The following is a 19479-nucleotide window of genomic DNA, read 5'->3' on the forward strand; positions in this document are numbered from 1 at the left end:
AAAGCCCTTGCTTCCGTGAGCTTCACTGCCATGAATAAGACGCAGCATACAATTCTCGTTATTGTACTTGAGCAGTATGAATTTATGCCCGCCAGATTTAATCCGTTGACGCAACGTTAGGTCGGGCACGAAGACAGCATAACCGCTGTTTGGTGGAGGAAACTCGCTCTAAGCAATAACACAGGAGTGCAGGAGGCAGCATCTCCAGATTTTGCTAAACCAAGGACTCGATAATTCTTCGAATGACTGACGCTATAGCGCACTTCTCTGTCTGCGTACACGCATTCGGTTTGACATCATTACTCAGGATATCGGTGTATGTTTTTGGAATGTACAAAGTTTTTTTGAAGCCAAGATTTCTTCGCGAACCCTCACGGAGTTCTTGAACATGGATGATGCTGCTGCTCCTCGGTAGGTTCTGCTACTGCTTCGTTGTTGAAACACCCACACACAGAGCAACGCTTCTATGTCCAATTGGCCTCTATATAGGAATGTGTACTACCCCTAGATATGTGCGCTGGCCATGTTCGTTCGAAATGTAATGGCGCAATGGAACAACAAACGGCACCTAAATGTCTTCACTGCAACAAATCGCGCATAATTCAGACAATAAGGCAAGGCTTTTTATGGCTTATTTCTTGGAGTGCCCCACGTGTGCTCGGATGGTTCCTTGAGAAGTGAAGTGGGAGCGTGGTTGGGGGCGAGGTCTGTACTAGAGACTGTGCAATGACTATATGGGCCGACTCTGTATACAGCGTAATAAAAAGTGGACTCATTCCGAAAACAGTGTAAACCACCGTCGTCGAGTTACGAGGTGGGGGTCTGCGATTCCTCTTGATTTTGCAGGGGAGCTTCGTAATCGCTACGCTGCAAAACGTGGTGCTAGAGATAAACAGTTTTGCAGCATTTAGGTACCTGCTTCGCGATCGCTTCGCTTCCCGCTAATTCCATCTGATGCGTTGGATTGCATTAATCTTTGTTTTATCGATTGACGCTTATCATAGACGGCGTCGGAAGATTTCCCCGCAAGTGCTAATATGCGAGGATGCGCCTTTGAAAAAAACGTACGCTTGTAATTGCGTGTCGTAGCTATGATGTTCGGTGCTATAGTAAAGCCAAAATGGGGGCAAAGTCATGCCATTGCCACCTTGATGTCACTACACTAAAGCAGGTGCAATTAATTCTAAGATTGCAGTCAAGTCATGACGACTAATTATTTGTTCTATGTTTTCTCCACAGACACTACAGCTTCGCGAGCTCGTGAAATATCTGGAGCTGCGTCCGAGGAAGCTCAGCGCTCTGACGGAAGTTCTGAGGACGCCCAAGCCCGTGTAGCTGTGGTTTGCATGATCAACAACTGCATAGTGTCACCGAGTGGAAAATAATTGCAAACCTTGAGAGAATGTATTCGCGACTGCAACGCAGCTTTGGCTGCTTTCCGGAAGCATGAGCAGTGTTTCTGAACCACAGCTGCAAATAAATGCCCACATGTGAAACTAACTCCGTCAGTGCACTCTGCTTCTTGGTGGGGGTCAAATAAAGAGTTTTGAAATGAAATAACGAGGTCAAATAAAGAAGGTTCACTGTACTGAAATATTCTTAGGGAACACCGTGTTTGAGTGCCCTCAGCGCTACCTTGAACAGTTATGGTACCGTGATATACCAAAAATTTAGGCACACATGTTCCTAATAAATGCAATTTCCTGTTATATCTGTATAATCCACCCAAGAGACAGAATCAAGACTTCTCAAACACTCTTCGACCTACTTTGTGGTTTCTATGTATATGCGTCTCGGTCTTGCCTTTTGACGTACTCTGAAGGTGACCTTGATGCATGGGCCCTACAGCGTAAAACTATTCCAATATGTTTTTATTCCCATCGCCTGACGTCAAATTTCCGTAACCGCCGACGCAAGCATCGAGTGATGACCCGCAGGGTTGTCTGCACAGATGAATCAAACAATCTCCTTGTTTATAGGAGGTCACTTTTGTTTGCTTTAAAAACGAATAACATTTTCTACACTCAGCGGCTTGTCATGTCTATTTGGCGGACAAGAGGTGAGAAGCACGCTGAAATGGAGGAGGATTCGGTGGGGCTGAGCGAGTGCACTGAAAATCGATAACCGGATGAAAAGGGTGCTGCCTGCATCTACAATTGGTCCGCTTTCACTAACTTAGCTTGCAGTGGCTGGTCGAAAATCGCGGTGGCATGCAACGGAAGGTTAAGCACGCCGTTAAAGCGGAACCTCAGCGAAGAACCGTTGGCAGAGCAAGGTCTTAAAAGAACTAGAAATGCTCGAAAACGTTACACTGCCAAGCAAAAATTAAAAAAATTATTGTACGGAAATAAACCCAAGCTCTCCGGCAGATGCGAGTAGCCAGTGCCTGAACAATTGGCGGCAGCCATCTTTTATTCCTTTCGGAGCTCGGCAGCCTGCGGCTATTCCGAAGAACATTCAGTTTTGTTCGGCATATTAACGTATCTTTAACGCGTACAGGTCACTTTGACGTGGTGAATTTATGCGGTTTGGTGATGTCGCGTGACAGGCAGGTGAAGTCGGTGCAGCCCGAAAGTTTTTGACCAATAGCTGAGGGCTATTGTCGAAAAGGCGTCGAATCAGAAATATTCTTTTTGTTTTGTTACACTCTAAAAACTAGGAAGGGTATCGCAGGAGTGAAGCGGCCGGTTCACTCTTCAAAGCGTCGTTTTACTCTCGCAAAATGTCGAGAAGAGTGAAATGCATTGTTCACTCTGTCACCAAGGAAAGAGTGAAAGGTGCTTTTCACTCTCCCCTTCAGAGAGAGAGAGAGTAGAACGCCCGTTCTACTCTTCCGTTAATAGAGAACAAAACGTAGCGCAATCTTCTGCTTCAAGTGTAGGTGGCTGGCCCCGAACATGTCAATGTATCAATCATGCACGCTGAGCAAAGAACACATCGTTTTGCTTCTAAGAGAACAGGCCGCCGCAGTTCAAAGGAACGCGTAGCGAGCGCTCTACCTTTTCACTCGGAGTTGCTCCACCGCGCGCGCGCGCGCTCAAGATCGCGGAACAACACAGCACCGGAGAAAGGTGATCCTCCGTCTAGCGAGCAGAGCAGCAACGAAGGCAAGCCAAGGGAGATCGAGTGTCAGCCATCTCGCGTCGCCACAAAAACACGACAGTCGTTCGTCATGCCTTGGATATAACAACAAATCCTCCACGGTAACTGAATTCTAACTTAGGTGCACATTCTCTGTATATGTCATGCTATCGCCAGGAAGTCGTCGCTGCGCTTAGCCGATGCGATTGACAAAGGACTAGGCATACGCGCTGTGTCTCTCGATGTCAATCGAAAAAGCCAGTCGTCGCGATAACTGCATGTGATTATATCACTTTGCCGTTGTCCGTAAGAGCTTTAAAAATCACAAACGCTGCCAGAACTATGGTATGTTCAATAAGACGCCAGGCGAGAGGACGCTTAAAATGGTTCGTTCACCAGCCCGTGATTCTGAGCCTATGCGGAGCGTGATTAGCATGCGTTTTGTGTGTTTGAATTTATTCAGTTTGGCAGTCTACTGTGTACGAAACGCTGGTGAACTAAGGAATCACATAACAGAAGCCGTCATTTTGCTGGCAGAATGCTTTTTTTATAAATAAACCGCGCGCTTGACGGTGTCTCGCGCAGGGGGAATCTGCGACCACTGAAGTTACGTGCAGTTAGAAACTTTGCCGCAGGCATTCAGCTGCATGCTGCAAGAGGTCAGTTGGGCGCGTTATCTTGAACTTATTGAAAACGCATGAGTAATCCATGTTTTATGCTGAAAAAAGTGTAAACCCCATATAGGCGATCTTGCGCGCGGCAGCTACAAGCGACGCGATGGAGATGGCTGTCGCGTTCGCACGTCGCCTACAAGTCGTACTCCGTGTGAGCGACGATTTTGAGCGACGCCTCCACGGTGTTGCCGGCATGAGGGCTGCAATCACGCGTGACGCGTGCTTTATATAGTTATTTACGTTTATGTATTTTACTATAAAAAGTAGCATAAAATATTTCCGGAGGTCTTGCAGTAGGTTCTTATCCTTGCACGTATAAAAATTGAATCCTTTACTCGTTCCGCGCGACAGTCGGTAGTATTTGAGCGATGTACATCCATTTCCGGCTTCGCGCTATTGGCTAGTCGCTCATAGCACTTCCGGGCGACGAGCGACGATTTCTAGATTTCCAGAACCGAGCCATCTGTTCAAGCGCCGGCCCGTTTTGTCGCTCGAAGCCGTCGCTCGTCGCCGTCGCGCACTAAATCGCTCTCACAGTGTTTATCCCTAAGACTGAACTGTTTTTGCTCATGTATTGAAATGGTGTGATTATAGGTGTGGTTTCGTCTCCTGTTGCGGTTTTCGCGTGCATAGTGCGAAACTGAAAGAATGCTTATGTCTACGAACTCGGTGAATTGTCGAGCAGCTAGTTATGCATCGGCATCGAATATAACGGCTGATGTGTGGAATTACAATTGCAGCGGCGCTTTGCATACGCTTATTGTTTTGGACATGCCTGTGCATTTGCTAATATGAGTTGGCGTGTCAGAGTTATGTCATATGAACAGCTAAATGAGCCTTCCTCTGGGGGTTACAAGCGTAATGTGAGCATTTTGCTCTTGCATGGCAGATCAAAATGTGTTTATCGCTTGAATATTTTAGTAGAGAAATAAAATATCAAACTAAAATGTTGCTTTAATTCTGTGTTACCAGTCTGTCGTATACAGAACAATAGGTTGGTGTAATAAACTAATAATTGCGGTTTAACTGCAACTTTTACATGCCTTCAAGAATCTAAAATGCTAGATTTCAAACTGCAGCAGTAGTCGGGTCTCCATTGAACTCCATTGCGCACCTCATACATGAAAACAAGTTCATGCCTTTTAGTAAGCTTAGATGCAGGCCGCAGTGAACTTTCTTGTTAGTATTGAAATGTGGGTAAGCTTGCCATAACAAGGCTTGTTGCCCTTTTTTATAGGCACATCCATATATCCATTGAACTGAAGGACAATATTTTCATCCCTACTGAGCATCATGTTTCCAGCTATAATCCTCAAATTACGGCTTCAGCAGTGGCACAACCAGGGATGGTGCGGGGGGCACACTGGACACGTGCTTAGGATGTGTCACAAGTGGTGTTCGCGATACGCCAGACTCATGACAGACCTATGACGTCTGAGAATGACCAATATTCTATTCATTAGCAGGAGTATTCTAACATTCGTGACAAACAAGGATGAAATGTTGGTTAATTGTTTTTTGCTTAAATTTAAAAATTGAAGTTAGTTTAGCAGTTGACTGTTGCAGTCATTTGTTTGTTTTGCATGCATTTCACTAGGAAGACTAAGAGCTAAGACTTTCTTTTATTGCCATGGCCTTCACTGTCTTGATGTTGTTTTGCACCATGCCCTTGTGTTGACTTTTGCATACAATATTTTTCAGGCACCCGCTTTATATAACGCAAGAAGGCAGTTGCAAGGACACGAGGATGTGAAAGTGCCAGTGCAGCGTGACTTCACGTAGTGCAGAGGAGCCAATGCCAAAAAATCAAAATGCATTGGCATGCAATTTGGACAAGAAAACTAGTATGTGGGTATATTGGGTTTACCATTTGACCAAATGTCAACAAAATCAAAATATAGTATGTTACACCAAGATGAAAATTCTCACGTGCTCCAGGCAGTCATCTTAACATGGTGTATTTATGTAATGTCTCTGATTGGAAAGTCAAACGAAGTATGCTCTCTGGAGACATACACATAGCAGCAAGTGTCATTGAAAAGTTAGAAATGTGTTTTAAAAAAGCTGATTAGTTCTGAGTAGTGACTGCTTTTGTCTTGTCTTGTCTTGCCCGGTTGACTGCCTATCTTATCATATGTACTCTGTTTACATTACAGTTGTTTATTATTTATTCATTTGTTTTGCAACTTATGAAATACCGGTGTATATATATTTTCAACATTTGACATAACTCTGTATGTTTTGTAGGGACAACCCAGGACGTGTATTTCTCAGCACCCAGTCAACTGCCAGAAGTGACCCAAACACAGGCCACCACTAAGTGAACATCAGTTGCGATTTCACACTATGCAGTTGGCGGCTGCCTTGTACTGAGGCTTTTCTTTTAATGAGATGATGTTGTCGTTCTAATGTACATTGTGACCACAAAGGTGCGACCATGTCTCACAGAGGCATATATGGTTGCTATTCCCTGCGAGGGACGCGTGTTCTCGTGTTCGTGAAGCAGTTGTGTTTGGCAGTATTGTCGCCCAATGAGCCAGATATAAACACTGTAACTCTCCACTGCCGGCAAGTAGTTGCGAGAAACACAATATATTATGACGCTGTAAAGTTATTTCATTGATTGGAAGGAAAAATTTGCAGCAGGAAAAAAGGTTGCTATTCCAGGTAAACATGTCTTTTTCTCACAAGTTATTTAACGAAACTGTGGATGCGTGAAATTCGTGACTTATGAATAGATTTTAATTCATCCTTTAGCAATGCTTCTAAAAGAGACTAGAAATAGCATGTTACTACCTCTCCAATCAACAGATCATACACTTACAGTCATAAGTGGTAGTTCCATGCAGTCTCGCACTCTATATAACCTTTCCTTTCAGCAGTATTGAAACTGGTGGCTGCGTTTTCAGAAGGAGGAGTGCACTTGACACTGTATATGTATGTGTGAATTCGGTTTTCTTTGTATGTGTAGGCTCACTGACACAAACAGTGCAAAAATCAGTTGTACCATGAGGCTGACGACACCTTCTGCTGCTAGAAATACGGCACTTCATATTTTATAGTACTGCATGACATTTAAATCAAAGCTAGCACATAAAATGATCAAGAAAACTAACCGCTGTTGTAGCTGTTTTCCTCAAAGAAAGCTTGTCCTTTATGGGCTGTTTTAATCTGAGCTCTCCACCGATGTTTCAGTAGTATTATCCCTTAGTGAGTGAGAGATTGGGGGCAATTAATCGTGTTAGTGTTTAAATGGTGTCCTAATTATGCGTATTTGTTCTAACAAAGTTGTCTAGATTACTTTATTGTGTAGTGCAAAGCTTATGAAACCATCAGCAGCTACTGAGTTGCTAACATGCATATGCATTTGTCACTATACAGGTGGCACTCGGCTGTACCACTGCAGTGCTGCGGAAATTGCCAGCACCAGCAGCCTTGCAACAGCTGTTTCACAGCATGTCGGTATGGGCTAATTTATAGTTATGGTGGGATGGGCTAGTATTATGGACCACTGCCACTCTGTATTGTGACAGATCCATATGATAAGTGATGTAATGGGCACAGCGAAAACCTGTAAATGTTTTACTTTTACTGTGGTACTTAAAAAGGCACTCCTTTTTGTCACTGGAGCAGGGGAGCAGAGCATGCAGGCACTCCTGAATGTACATATATCGCAAAACATGAGAGACATATATATATATATATATATATATATATATATATATATATATATATATATATATATATATATATATATATAGACACACTTACAATTAAACCAAAGGCGGTGACATTCCATCTTTCATCTTGAATTGACTTGTACAGAGCAAAAATACGACATAGACCACAGCGAAGCCGTATGTTAACAGGTTAGAAACACATAATGATTCAACAGATTTGATACTTCAGGTGTGCTATATTACGCGAGGGGGAAGGCATAAGGCAGAACACCAGAAAAAGAGTGGAGTGGAAAAGAAAGGAATAGTGCCGAAAAGCTTCAGAAACATCGTGCAGCCAGGATTGCCAGCAGGACATCTAAAAAGCACTCTGATAAAATTACATACAGGGCAACCTTACGTATTGTTTGTTTCAATCAACTCAAATCACATGCAGCCATTACTGCAATCAAGTTGTTTCCTTATGCCATATGAGGGAATGATGTGGGCCCAAAAAACTGTTTAGAGCTGAAGGATTATGTTCCATGCTGGCCTCATTACCTGCTTTTTTATCATATTGTTATCAGCTGCTTATGTTAGGGACAAAAAGTAAGAGTACGAGCTTTTTCCTGATTCGCCATTCCACGCAACATGTCTTTGTGACTACATGTACATGCAGATGATCCATAGATGAAAAATATTCAGTTCAGTAGAATCTCATTACAAGATACACTTGGTTGTAAGAGACATCTGAAAATGGTTTGGTTGGTTTTCCAATGTTTGCCACGTTAACAACACTGTACACAAGAGACACCTTTGTTACTAACGACTTTTTAAGTATTCACTACTTCGAAGGGACACAACCCAGATACAATCACTTCATGCACCTTGTGTGCTCCGAAGGGCGTAAAGATCACGCAATCCTCACACAAGTCAATTACGCATGTCTCTTTAAGCATGAACTAGAAAAGGAGGGCAATGAGGACAGTGCAGGGCAGAAAGTGTCGGCAGTTGAAGCTGACGAGTGTCAAAGAGCACCTCAAAGGTACTGCGAGCAACAAGGCTTGCAAAGTGAAGTGTTTAACTTCCAGAAGTTAGGAAGAAAGCTAAGACAATCTACATTCACTAAAAAGCTGTGAATGGCTGCTTTAGAGGGCCCCTAAACCACCGAGGTTGAAATTTAGTTGCGGTATTGCAGTTGTACATGTTAAGGTAACGAACACGTAGCCACGAGAGTTTTTCGAAACGGTGCAGTAATAGTGGAGCTACGTGTGTTTGATTACCGAAAAGTAGTCCCCGCTCATTTTACTCATTCATCTGGTACAGGCCATCTGGAGAGTATCGTCTTTTCCTCGCCTAGTACACCTCCAAATGTTACAGGGCAGGCCATCACCAACGAGCTCTGTTGCTGCCGCACAGGCCCGTCGTCCTGCGAGGGGTGGCGCTAATCACCTTGCCAATATAATGGAACTGTATGGTGACTCTAGTTGCAGAGTCTCATAGGGAGACGCTTCGGATGGCGTTTCTGTTCTTTGCCCCCATTGGCTGCCCACAACGGCATCGCGAGCAACGTGATGAGGAAGAACGAGTGTGTATTTGCTTGCAGGCATTGCCGGCAGTCGTACACTTTCGTTCGACCAATCGACAGCACCGGAAACTGGTGACATCATCAGAGACAGCCTGGTGATGTCAGGACAAACTGTGGGGTGCAGGATAGGTCCAGAAAGGCGCACGGGGTCATTTTCTTCATATTGTGGTGCTCCCACAGTGCTACGCACTGTGGCGTTTGGCATCGTCAATTGTGACGGCATTCTGATTTTGATGCACGTGTTTGCTTGAAATGTTAAAAAAATGTCGAGAAGTGGTTCAGGGGCCCTTTAAGCCACCCTGAGCAATTATTCCTTCAGATATATCTAAACATACTTTAGTGATGATGCATAATAAAGCGATCTAGTCTGGCTCTTCAGTGTTTTAAAATTTTTGGTTTCGAGAGACATGTTTCCCGTGCCTCTTGAGTATCTCTTCTAATGAGGCTTAACTGTAATGTACATACACAATTGTGTAACTCCTCCTGCAAGTATTATTCATTAAGCCTGGTCACTGATGTGCAAAGCTTGTGGTTAAGTTTTGATGTCCGTACTTTTTAGAGCTATGTTTATTAATTCAGGCTGTTCTTATTGGTTCTTCGATGCAGGGGACAATGCCTGCAAATTTATTGGCCCTGATGACGAGAGCCGTGAAGGGGCAAACGACATCTGTGTTGCAGAAGTGAGCCCGATACCACCTGAAGTTACCATCACAGGTGGCACAGCAGCAATAGATACAGAGACGGCCATGTCTACTGCAGCTGCAACAGTGTATGAGGCAAGCAGCAGTGTGTCAGCATCAGCAGCAGTGTCAGAAGGAACCGTACCAGGCCTGGTAGAGCCACATGTGTGCTATCACTGCGACTTTTTTGGTAGTGCATACAACTCATTTGTTCAACATGCAAAAGCTTTTCACCACGACTGTGAGCCAGTGTTCTTGTGCAGCAAGTGCAAGACTAAGTTAGGTGCTATAACACAGTACTAGCATCACTTTAAGATATGCAAACATACTACAGTTGCTGCTTCCCCAGCCAGCCCACATAGCGACAACAATGTGGAACACATGGTGGGACACACCTCTTCCCCATTAGAAGATAGTAGAGATTGTCAGTGTTCTTGCTAGATTAACTGGTCTTTGTAGGCAACTAGAAGGACAACACAGGTGTCATAAGATTGTTGTTGATGTTGTTGTTGAAGAGGTGAAAAGAAGTTTGATGCAGCTGAAGTGCCAACTGATATTGAGCAAATCAAAAACAACCACCTGAGAAAGCAACACTATCGAAATTTGGGTATCTATGTGCCGCCAACTCTGGTAAGGATGTCATAGAACAGAAGTGTGATGAAAATCACACAGACACTGCTGTTCCATCACTGGTCACAGTGAGCAGTGACTTGTAGGGAAGAGAGTCAACTGAAACGAACATTATGGCATAGTGTCATATGCTCCCAGGTGACCACTTTGCATGTTATTTTGCATGATACAGCTCAATCTCCAGAAACGAGACTGCAACTTGTCTGTAAAAAGCTTTCACAAAAAATTATTCATAACGCTATTAACACAGCAGTATCTTCTTAATTTGTGGGTTCGAGGTTTCCGGGTGTTTATTAATGCAAAAATTACGGAAAAAAAGAACATGTGTCGTACTTACACCTTTTTAACAAGCATGAGGGGGACAGAACTTTTCTACTTATGCATCTTCATCATACCATCAAGTTTTAAAACGCCTTTTATAAATATTATTACCAGTTATATCTGAATGCATTGTACGCATTTAGCAGGTGTAAAATCAGGTCAGTTGGATCGGATGCCTTATCTGCAAGAGAGCCCTATATTCAAGAAATTTGAATTAAAATAGGTACGTTAGAGACGCAGTCTTTTAGCACTTTATTGCGTGTGGTTTAAGCATTGCTCAATACTTTTGTGGATGGCAGTTTCAACCGGCATAACACTGCGCTTTGTCACGGTCACGTGTCTTCAAAGCGGTGTTTACCATTTGTGTTGATCTGTTTGTGTATTCATAGAGCAAGTTTTTAATTTATTTTTTTCCGCATTCTTGTGCTTGCACTAAGCTTGTATAAGGCAGTTACAAAATGTGCGTCACTATAACGAACTGTTCTGTTGAGCTTACACTTTCAAATAATAGTGTTCAGATGGCCGCACTTCTATGTAGGTGCACCGATAGCTTTGTGTATGTTCTCATGTTTGTATAAAGCTTATATAAGCTAGTTAAAAAATGTATGCCACTAAGCAATGTGATATTCTTTAAAGAACTGCTCGGTTGGTTTTACACTTGTGAATTAGTATTGAGGCGGCGGTATTTCCATGTAGGCCTACTGCTAGCTTTCTGTGTGCTCACGTGTTTGTATTAAGCTTTTACAAGGGAGTTACAGCATGTACGTCACTAAGCGCTGCGATATTTCTAAAGAACTGCTTTGTTGGTTTTACACCTGTGAGTAATAGTGCTCGGGTGGCACTAGTCATGTGTAGGTACACAGGGACCATTTGTATACATTATGCTCATGTAAAGCAGTTACAAAGTGTATGTCACTAATCACTGCAATATTTGTTGAAGAATTGCTGTGATGGTTTTACACATGTGAATAATAGTGGTCCGGACACAGTACTTGCGATGTATAGTTGAATTTATAAAGTGCCAAGACAAGGGCTGTATACGTACCAAAATAAATGTATGTCATTATATTGTTGTGTATATTACTGTTTGGATTTTATTAAACTCTAATAAAATTGTTGCTTGTATCTATTGATGTATGGCAATTTGTCATGCAACCAAACTAAGGACCTGAACTTCTGCATACAAATCAACAGCTAATTTAAGAGTATACTGCTCATATTCTGCGAAACCAGTTCAATAAATCTCGTACTACAATGCTGGAAAAATGACAGAGTTTACAGGGATGTACAGAAAGAGTTCTGCACTGGCTGAAGGACTGCCCCACCCTGGAGTTGGTAATGTTGCGTTTATTGGAGTAGAACAGGAAGTGCGCTTCTATTAAAAATGTGACAGTCAATGTAGAAACGTAAGGCTGACGAGCAGATGTGGCACATTTTTTTCAGGGCCCTCCATGCCTACTACTGCATATCTAGTCTTCCTGTGCTCTTCGTATAGGCCCCTGTTTAGCCAAGGGTTTTACTCCTGGACAGTTGTTCTACTGGGTTCATAGCAATATTGAAGAAAAAAATTCAATGGCTTTCAAAAACTTTCGAGGCCCCGACACAGTAACTTCAAGGACCTCGTGCGATTTTTTCAGTAGTTTGGACAGGCAATAACTTGTTCAAAAACATCGTTAACTTTAACGCAAACAAAAGAAAAAACAAATCGCATTTCACTGATTTCAAGCATTTGAAAGATTGCTAATTTGCGTTTCACCGCCCATTACTAAACGCACACAAGGAAGCATTTCAAGAAAGCGCTCATAGTTTTTCTGTAATAGCACAATTAACTACTTGCACCTGCAACAATTGCAGTTACTGAATACTGCTTGGTTTGAGTGTATGTGATGTCATCTGTTGCCTCAGCTTTTCACCATCAAATAAGCAATACTCATTTCTAATTTCCTTTTATTTAGTCTGTAGCTCTCGATTTACTCATCACGGCTTTTCTTTGAATGCCTCAACTGCTGAGCTTCGTGCTTCTGCTCCTCCAAGAACATTTGTCGCCGGTTCCATGTGCCTAAAACTGGTATCTGCAGCTCCTTTGTAATTTTAGCTTTAGGGAGGTCACTTTCCTTCTATTACCTCCACAGACAATTCTCTGTGACATGCGAATAGTGTCACAGAAGGGGAAAAAAACGCTTGGCAATGTCTGATAAGTCTAGACAAGTGTACAAATTTAAGGACTTTCCAGTATTTCTAAATATTCCAGGGTTTTCAGTGCCTTGAAAATGGCATTTTAGAAATAAAGGGTTTTCAAGGATCGCTACAAACCCTGGATTCTAGCAACTAAACAATTTTACAAGCTCATTTTGGCATGGAGTTCGGAAATTCATGCTTTTTAGCTAAAGCTGCACTATCTGTGTACATTGAAGCCACGAGAGCGCAACCATTTTGGAGTAAAGAAAAATACTGAAAGCTTTTAATACCACTCTTTTTCTATGGAGCTTCGTATTGCCTAGTTAAGTTTATGAATGTGCCTGGTTTTGGCGGGCGTTTCTTCGACATTTTCTTTGAGAAGTAGATGACTAACCCCCGTATTCAGAAATGTATCTTAATACAAAGCTCATGCTTGATTTTATATAAACGACGCCTGGTGCGAACGTCCCCTAGACGCTCACTGCCTTTCTTTTGGTGCGTTCACGACGTGCGTCATTTAGATCAAGTCAAGCATGGGCTTCAGGTTATGATGCATTTCTGAATATGGGGGTAAGCGTGCGCGATTCCGCGCAACGCATTGTGCCATTGACACTGAGAGGAAACGGGAAAACAAAGTTAACGCCCTATGCTCCTAAACTTTCGCGTACCTGTGGTGTGCGTGTATCGTGGAAGAAGAAACAGCGCAAACACCAGGACCAAAAGGATCAACCACACCAGCGCATCATGGTGTTGTCTATGTTTTCGCGTCGTCCTTGTGCTGCGCTGTTTCTTCGTCTAAAATGCTCAACCAACTAGCCGGCAAGTCCATCCTGTGCATATATATTGAAAACACGTATGAGTGTAGATGGTCTTCGAAGCTTTTAGAACGAGCACTGCCACAGGATACGAGTAGTGCACGCGTAACAAGTGGACACATTAGGCATTTAAACATGCGTGCCAATGCATGTGACGCGGCTATCGGCATAAGCAGTCTCCAAGTGCTGGAATGCATGCTCTTCAAAGCGCTGCGATCCGCTGCTAATGCAGGACAACAGCTCACAGCGGACTGAACCAAACTCTAAACTAATGCACTTGAAAAGAACGCCTACACGGCAGCGTGAGGCACGTCGAAATGCCTGGTACTGGCATCGCAGTTGACCACATACGAATGTAACTGGCGGAAAAAATAAACAGAAATGCTCAGCAGTATACGCGCGAATTAAATTCACATACGTGGATGGTTGGCACGATACTTCGTATCCGCGTATTTTTGGAGAACATATAATGCATGGACTGGAAAAGCACTCGATCGTGAGCTGAACGGCACATTTGCTATTTTCCTGGGGTGACGACAAGCCGTGAATAGTTCTGACGTTGTCGTCTACGTTGTGTTCCTTCGTTAGTCGTAGCAAGGAATGGAAATGATGCAAACGCAAACGTATTCCAGTACGAAACAGCACACCACACTGCAGAGAAACTCCACCCAGCGCAGCCGATTCCTCAAATACGTTTGTTATATATATAACCTCTAAAAGAACACGACTGGACGTGGTGGCTTTGTGGTGTAATGGTTAGGATGCGTGCTTTGAATTGTATAGATGCGAGTGTACGCGGGTTTGAATCCACGTGATGTATAGAGCAATGTAGTTCTTCCTAGGTATGTGAATCCCATGACTATTGTGTTCTAATTAGTTTATGTGACTCCTGATTGTGAAATTTGCGAAGATAATAGCGGATTACATGTTAATTAGGTTTTCTCTTCTCCGCATCTCCGCAGTGGCGTTCGGGACGCATACGCATAGGCCGATTCCGAGCAGTCACGCCTCATGGTAGGCAGCAAACAGCCAGGAAAAATGACTTTAAAATCCCGCATAACTTTGCTCACGCCTATTCCGGAGGCCGCTTGGAATTGGGCCACTGACTCTGAGGAGCCGCCTAGGGAACGGTATATCAGCGGCCCTAATTTGATCTGATTTCGTGCCTGCATGCATGGCCAGGACTTCGCTACGAGGGTATTGGGAAGAGTACTAGCACTCTGTTTGGGGGAGTAGAAGTACTCGGTCTGGTGGAGTGCCATTACCCCTGCGGTGAGAGTATTAGCACTCTGCGGAAGTGTACTAGCACTCCCTGTGGGAAGAGTATTATCACTCTGCGGAAGAGTACTAGCAATCCCTTGCGGTGGAGTAACAAAACTCTGTCAACAGGAGTTGACCTACTCTCTCTCAAAGAGAGTGAAATATGGGACAAGCTGCTACTCCCTCAAAGAGAGTGCCCGGAACTCTGTTTGTTTTTAGAGTGTCGGTGTAATCATGAATAGTCAGTGCGTACACGTCATACCAGACGGGGAGCTATCGCAGTTTTCGTGACGTCGCGTGACAGACAGGCGAAGTGGGACTGTCCAAAGAAGTTTTGACCAATCGGGGAGGGCTGATTGCAGAATTCGAATAGCAAATTTTGGAAGAGCTTTGCGTTACAGCGCCACATGAGACTATATATATATATATATGTATATATATATATATATATATATATATATATATATATATATATATATATATATATATATATATATATATATATATATATATGGAGCAAGTAATTCTTCCGATTCGGTGTTGAATAATTTGAAGAGAGTGCAGGCGCTTGTACAAAAGCAAACGAAAACATTCAATATCGGTGTTTCGGCAGCGATCCGGCCTTCAGCGCACCAAATCTTACATATCATAATTGAGGTCGGGGTCTGCTCTTCATCACATCAAATCTCACATTTTCGAAAGTTGGTTAGAACCCGTCTTCCACACTCCATGCTCTAACCAATAGGCGACGAACGCATGCTTACGATGGCGGAAGTAAGCACCAGCCCCAATTTCCGTCATTGAAGCCAACGCTTCGAAACCTTTGGCGCACCATGTGCGCCGCATGACAACCATTTATTCAAAAAACATTACAGCAGATCCCATGAGTTGGAGTCTATGTACAACGAAGCTTTGTGGGACGGCACAAAGAGTCGAAATAAGGCTACACGCCCGCACATACACACACACGCGCGCAGGCACGCAAGGCCGCACACCAATTATACCGAGCCTTTTATTAAAGCACCCCTCATCAGGCACCATAGCAAATTTCGGTTATACGCTGGAAGTTGTTTCGTGTCCTCTAGGGAGCGTTCTGCCGCAAACGTTTATCAAATCGGCTCAATAATAGCCGAGATAGGAATATTTCAGTGCCGCGAACCCATGATTTCAGCAGGCGGGCTTCACTGCAAAACAAGACGCTCTCTCCACCTAACCCGTCTAGCCTTCGCAAGCTAAATTCCTTTCCTGCGTTCTCCCATACCAGACCTCAAGGATCACCTGACGCATACGTCACAGACCCCGCTTTCATATATTTTTTTTACTCCTCGCTTTTTATTTTCGGCGCTACGTACTTCCGCTGAGGGCGTCGCACGCGAGCTGTTGTCTCGTTCGCGCAGCGCACAATTTTACACGCTGCGCGCAAGGAAACATGACTAGCGGTATAAGTGAGTGCTACACGAATAGTGAGGCTGAACAAGCGGATCGCAGAGCATGATCACGCGCGGGAACACAGTAGAAAGTGGCGTAGTTTCGGTACCTTCGCACGTGGACGCACGGCCGTGGGAACAAGCAGACCAAATGGAAGTGCACCTCTCTTGCTTCAGTCCGAAGTAAAACAAAAAGCACGCAGGCATTCAGTTGTGTGTTTATTATTTCTATAAACTTCAATTCCTCAATTCGAGCAAGAAATCACACAGATAACAGATGTTGTGTTCAATAATTCTGCAAGTCACGAGTCACCACGAGCGACCTCCCACAGTAGACACGACTACGTGGGCGCAGGCACGCGAGTACGTTATACTCCAGCTTCTGGCATGGCGGCCGTGAGCTGAAGGAAAAACGGCGGTTGGTTTGAAATTTCACATCTTTCCGCGGCGCGTAGCGATTTAATACTGTGCAGACATGATCATTATCACGCAATGTATGCTATGCGCTTGTCATCTCAAGATAGCCAGGCCTGGTAAGGGGCCCTTTGAGCGGAGTTCTTGTCCTGAACGCATCTCGGTTTCAGAGGCAGCATGCGCATACGTGCGCAGTGCAATTCGAATCCATTCGATCAGCACGAAACGTTTACTTCCTCAGTACCGAGCAGCTGCAGATGCGGGAAGCCGATCATTCTGGTTCTTTTTCTTTTCCCCGCATCACCGGCGCTGCGGATGGGCGGAGGCGAGCGGCCATCTCGTGGTGGTTCCAGGGACACAGCGGCACGCGCAGTGCGCGTATTCACTGTAATTGGTTGGCCTATTCGGCAATAGAACAGCCACGCTACTGCCGCGGTCACGAAATTCGGCGAAATTTTGAAAGAAAATCTTCACTTTTAAAACCAGCGTAACAACTTTTAAACAAAAGTTGTTATGCGCTGCCTTGGCTTATGTATTCGAAGAACGAACAGAGTGCTGCCAACTCTTTTTGTTGAATGGCTGTTTTTGTTATATTTGACTACTATTGCGTGATAACTCGTACGTCCTTACTGGTCATATCACTCTTGTGGTTGAACACGTTCTCCGGTCTTGTGCCACAGCGGAGCGAATCTGCCCCATCGGCGCTGTACAAATTTTCCAATGTAGGTGGGAATATGGAACATGTAGTGACTACCAGAAATAGCAAGTTGAGAGCTTTTCCTTCCTTCATATAATGTGTGCTCCGCGCTGACCACAGTTGTCTACTTCCTGCACGTTATTTAGGTAGTCGTCGTAGTTGCTCAAGTTTGTCGACGGTTACAATACCCACAGCACTTAGTAAACGTTCATCACCGGCTTGGCAGGTGATGGCATGGTATGTCCGGTTAGAAAGGCAGCTTTCAATTAGTAAACATGTTTAATGTTCCCACGGATTTACATTTCACAGAGCTCTGTCAATATTCGGCAACGCCGGGTAGAATGGTACGCCTTTTCCATATGGAAAAATATTGAAAGAAAAAAAATTAGGAATTTTTTTTTTAATTATGGGTTTTACGTGTCAAAACCACATTCTAATTCTCAGGCACGCCGTAGTAGAGGACTCCGGAAATTTTGAACACCTGGTGTTCTTTAACGTGCACCTAAATTTAAGTACACGGGTGTTTTTGCATTTCGCCTCCATCGAAATCCGGCCGCCGTGGCCGGGATTCGATACCGCGACCTCGTTCTCAGCAGCCCAACACCATAGCCACTGAACAACCACGGCGGGTAATTTATGAACTAAGGCATCGCAAATGTTTCCCTCAATGGGTACGAGGTGGTCGGTTGTCGTCGACCTTCCCTAAAACCACACTGGCATGGATCAAGCACTTTATTAGATTACAGAAAGTGCAGAAGACAGCGATTGACCATTTTTCAAAAGCTTACAGAGGCAGCTTGTAAGCGCTATTGAGCGGTAGCTTGTCGCAGTGGAGGGATGATTACATTGCTTCACAAGTGGAACAACAGCTTGTTTCCATCCAGCTGGAATTTGTCCGGCAGCCGAAATTTTATTAAAAAGTACTATAGGAGCATCAATTTTGTGTTTGTGAGGAGATTTTTGATCATGTCGTACAAGAATCCGTCGCCTCCCGGTGCACAGATCTCACAAACGTTGAAAGATGCCTTTAACTCGGCGATACTAAAAGGAAGGTTATAAGTATAATTTTGCGTGCACTTACGGTGGACTGCCTTGCGTTCAGCTACTTGTGTTTAAGAAACTATTCGGAATACTGTACCGAGCTAGACACACGCTCGAAGTGTTCATCGAGAGCGTAGGCCCAGTATTGCAAGCTGTTTCGTGTTCATGGACCATGAGTAATATTGTTTCTGCCCCTTTAGCCTTCTAAGGCTATTCCATACCTTGGGCTGCTGTATGTAAGACGTGATGCCACAGAGAAATCTCTCCTAGCTTTCCCTCCGTGGGCGTGTCCGCCTTAAATGCGATCTTCTAAGTTTAAATTCAACAAGCTTTTCAGTAGTCGAGGAGCAACGCAGTACGTCCCAGCCTTTGTTTTGTTTCTTTCGTGCCAGTATGCATTCCTCATTCCACCAGGGGAGCCATCTTTTACATGAGAGACCATTCGTTTGTGGAATGAATTGAAATTAAAAACCGCAACTGGCGTCCTCAATACAAAAATCGGTGATGAAATCTCGTGATAAATAGGTTGACTTTTTAAGACGTTTCCAGTCAGCCGATGTTACTCGTATTTTCCAACGGTGGGCATGGGGTGAACTGTTATGTTGTGTAAATTTCAGTGTTACAGGGAAGTGGTCACTCCCAAATGTATTCTTCACATTTCATGCGATGTAAGGAAGGAAGGCGTCAGGACCGATCGTTTCATCTATGGAAGAACATGAGTTGCATTGAACATTGTAGCAGGTTGACTCTTTTTTATTAAAGAGGCCCGCACAAGAAGTTACTAGAAAGCTTTTTTATAAGACGACCCCTTGCATCACACCGGCATTCTCCCTACAAACTCCTTTGAGCAGTAAAATCACCGGCGATAATGTATGGTCCTGGGAGCTGATCAATTAACGTGTACAATTTTGTTTTGCCGAGTTGGTAATGAGGCAGCATGTAAATTTAGAAATGGTTAATAACTTGTTAAAAAGAATCACTCGCGCCGGCAGCGCCTCAAGTGGCGTCTGAAGAGAA

The sequence above is a fragment of the Dermacentor albipictus genome, unplaced genomic scaffold (assembly GCF_038994185.2).
Source record: "Dermacentor albipictus isolate Rhodes 1998 colony unplaced genomic scaffold, USDA_Dalb.pri_finalv2 scaffold_33, whole genome shotgun sequence".
In the NCBI taxonomy this organism is placed as follows: domain Eukaryota; kingdom Metazoa; phylum Arthropoda; class Arachnida; order Ixodida; family Ixodidae; genus Dermacentor; species Dermacentor albipictus.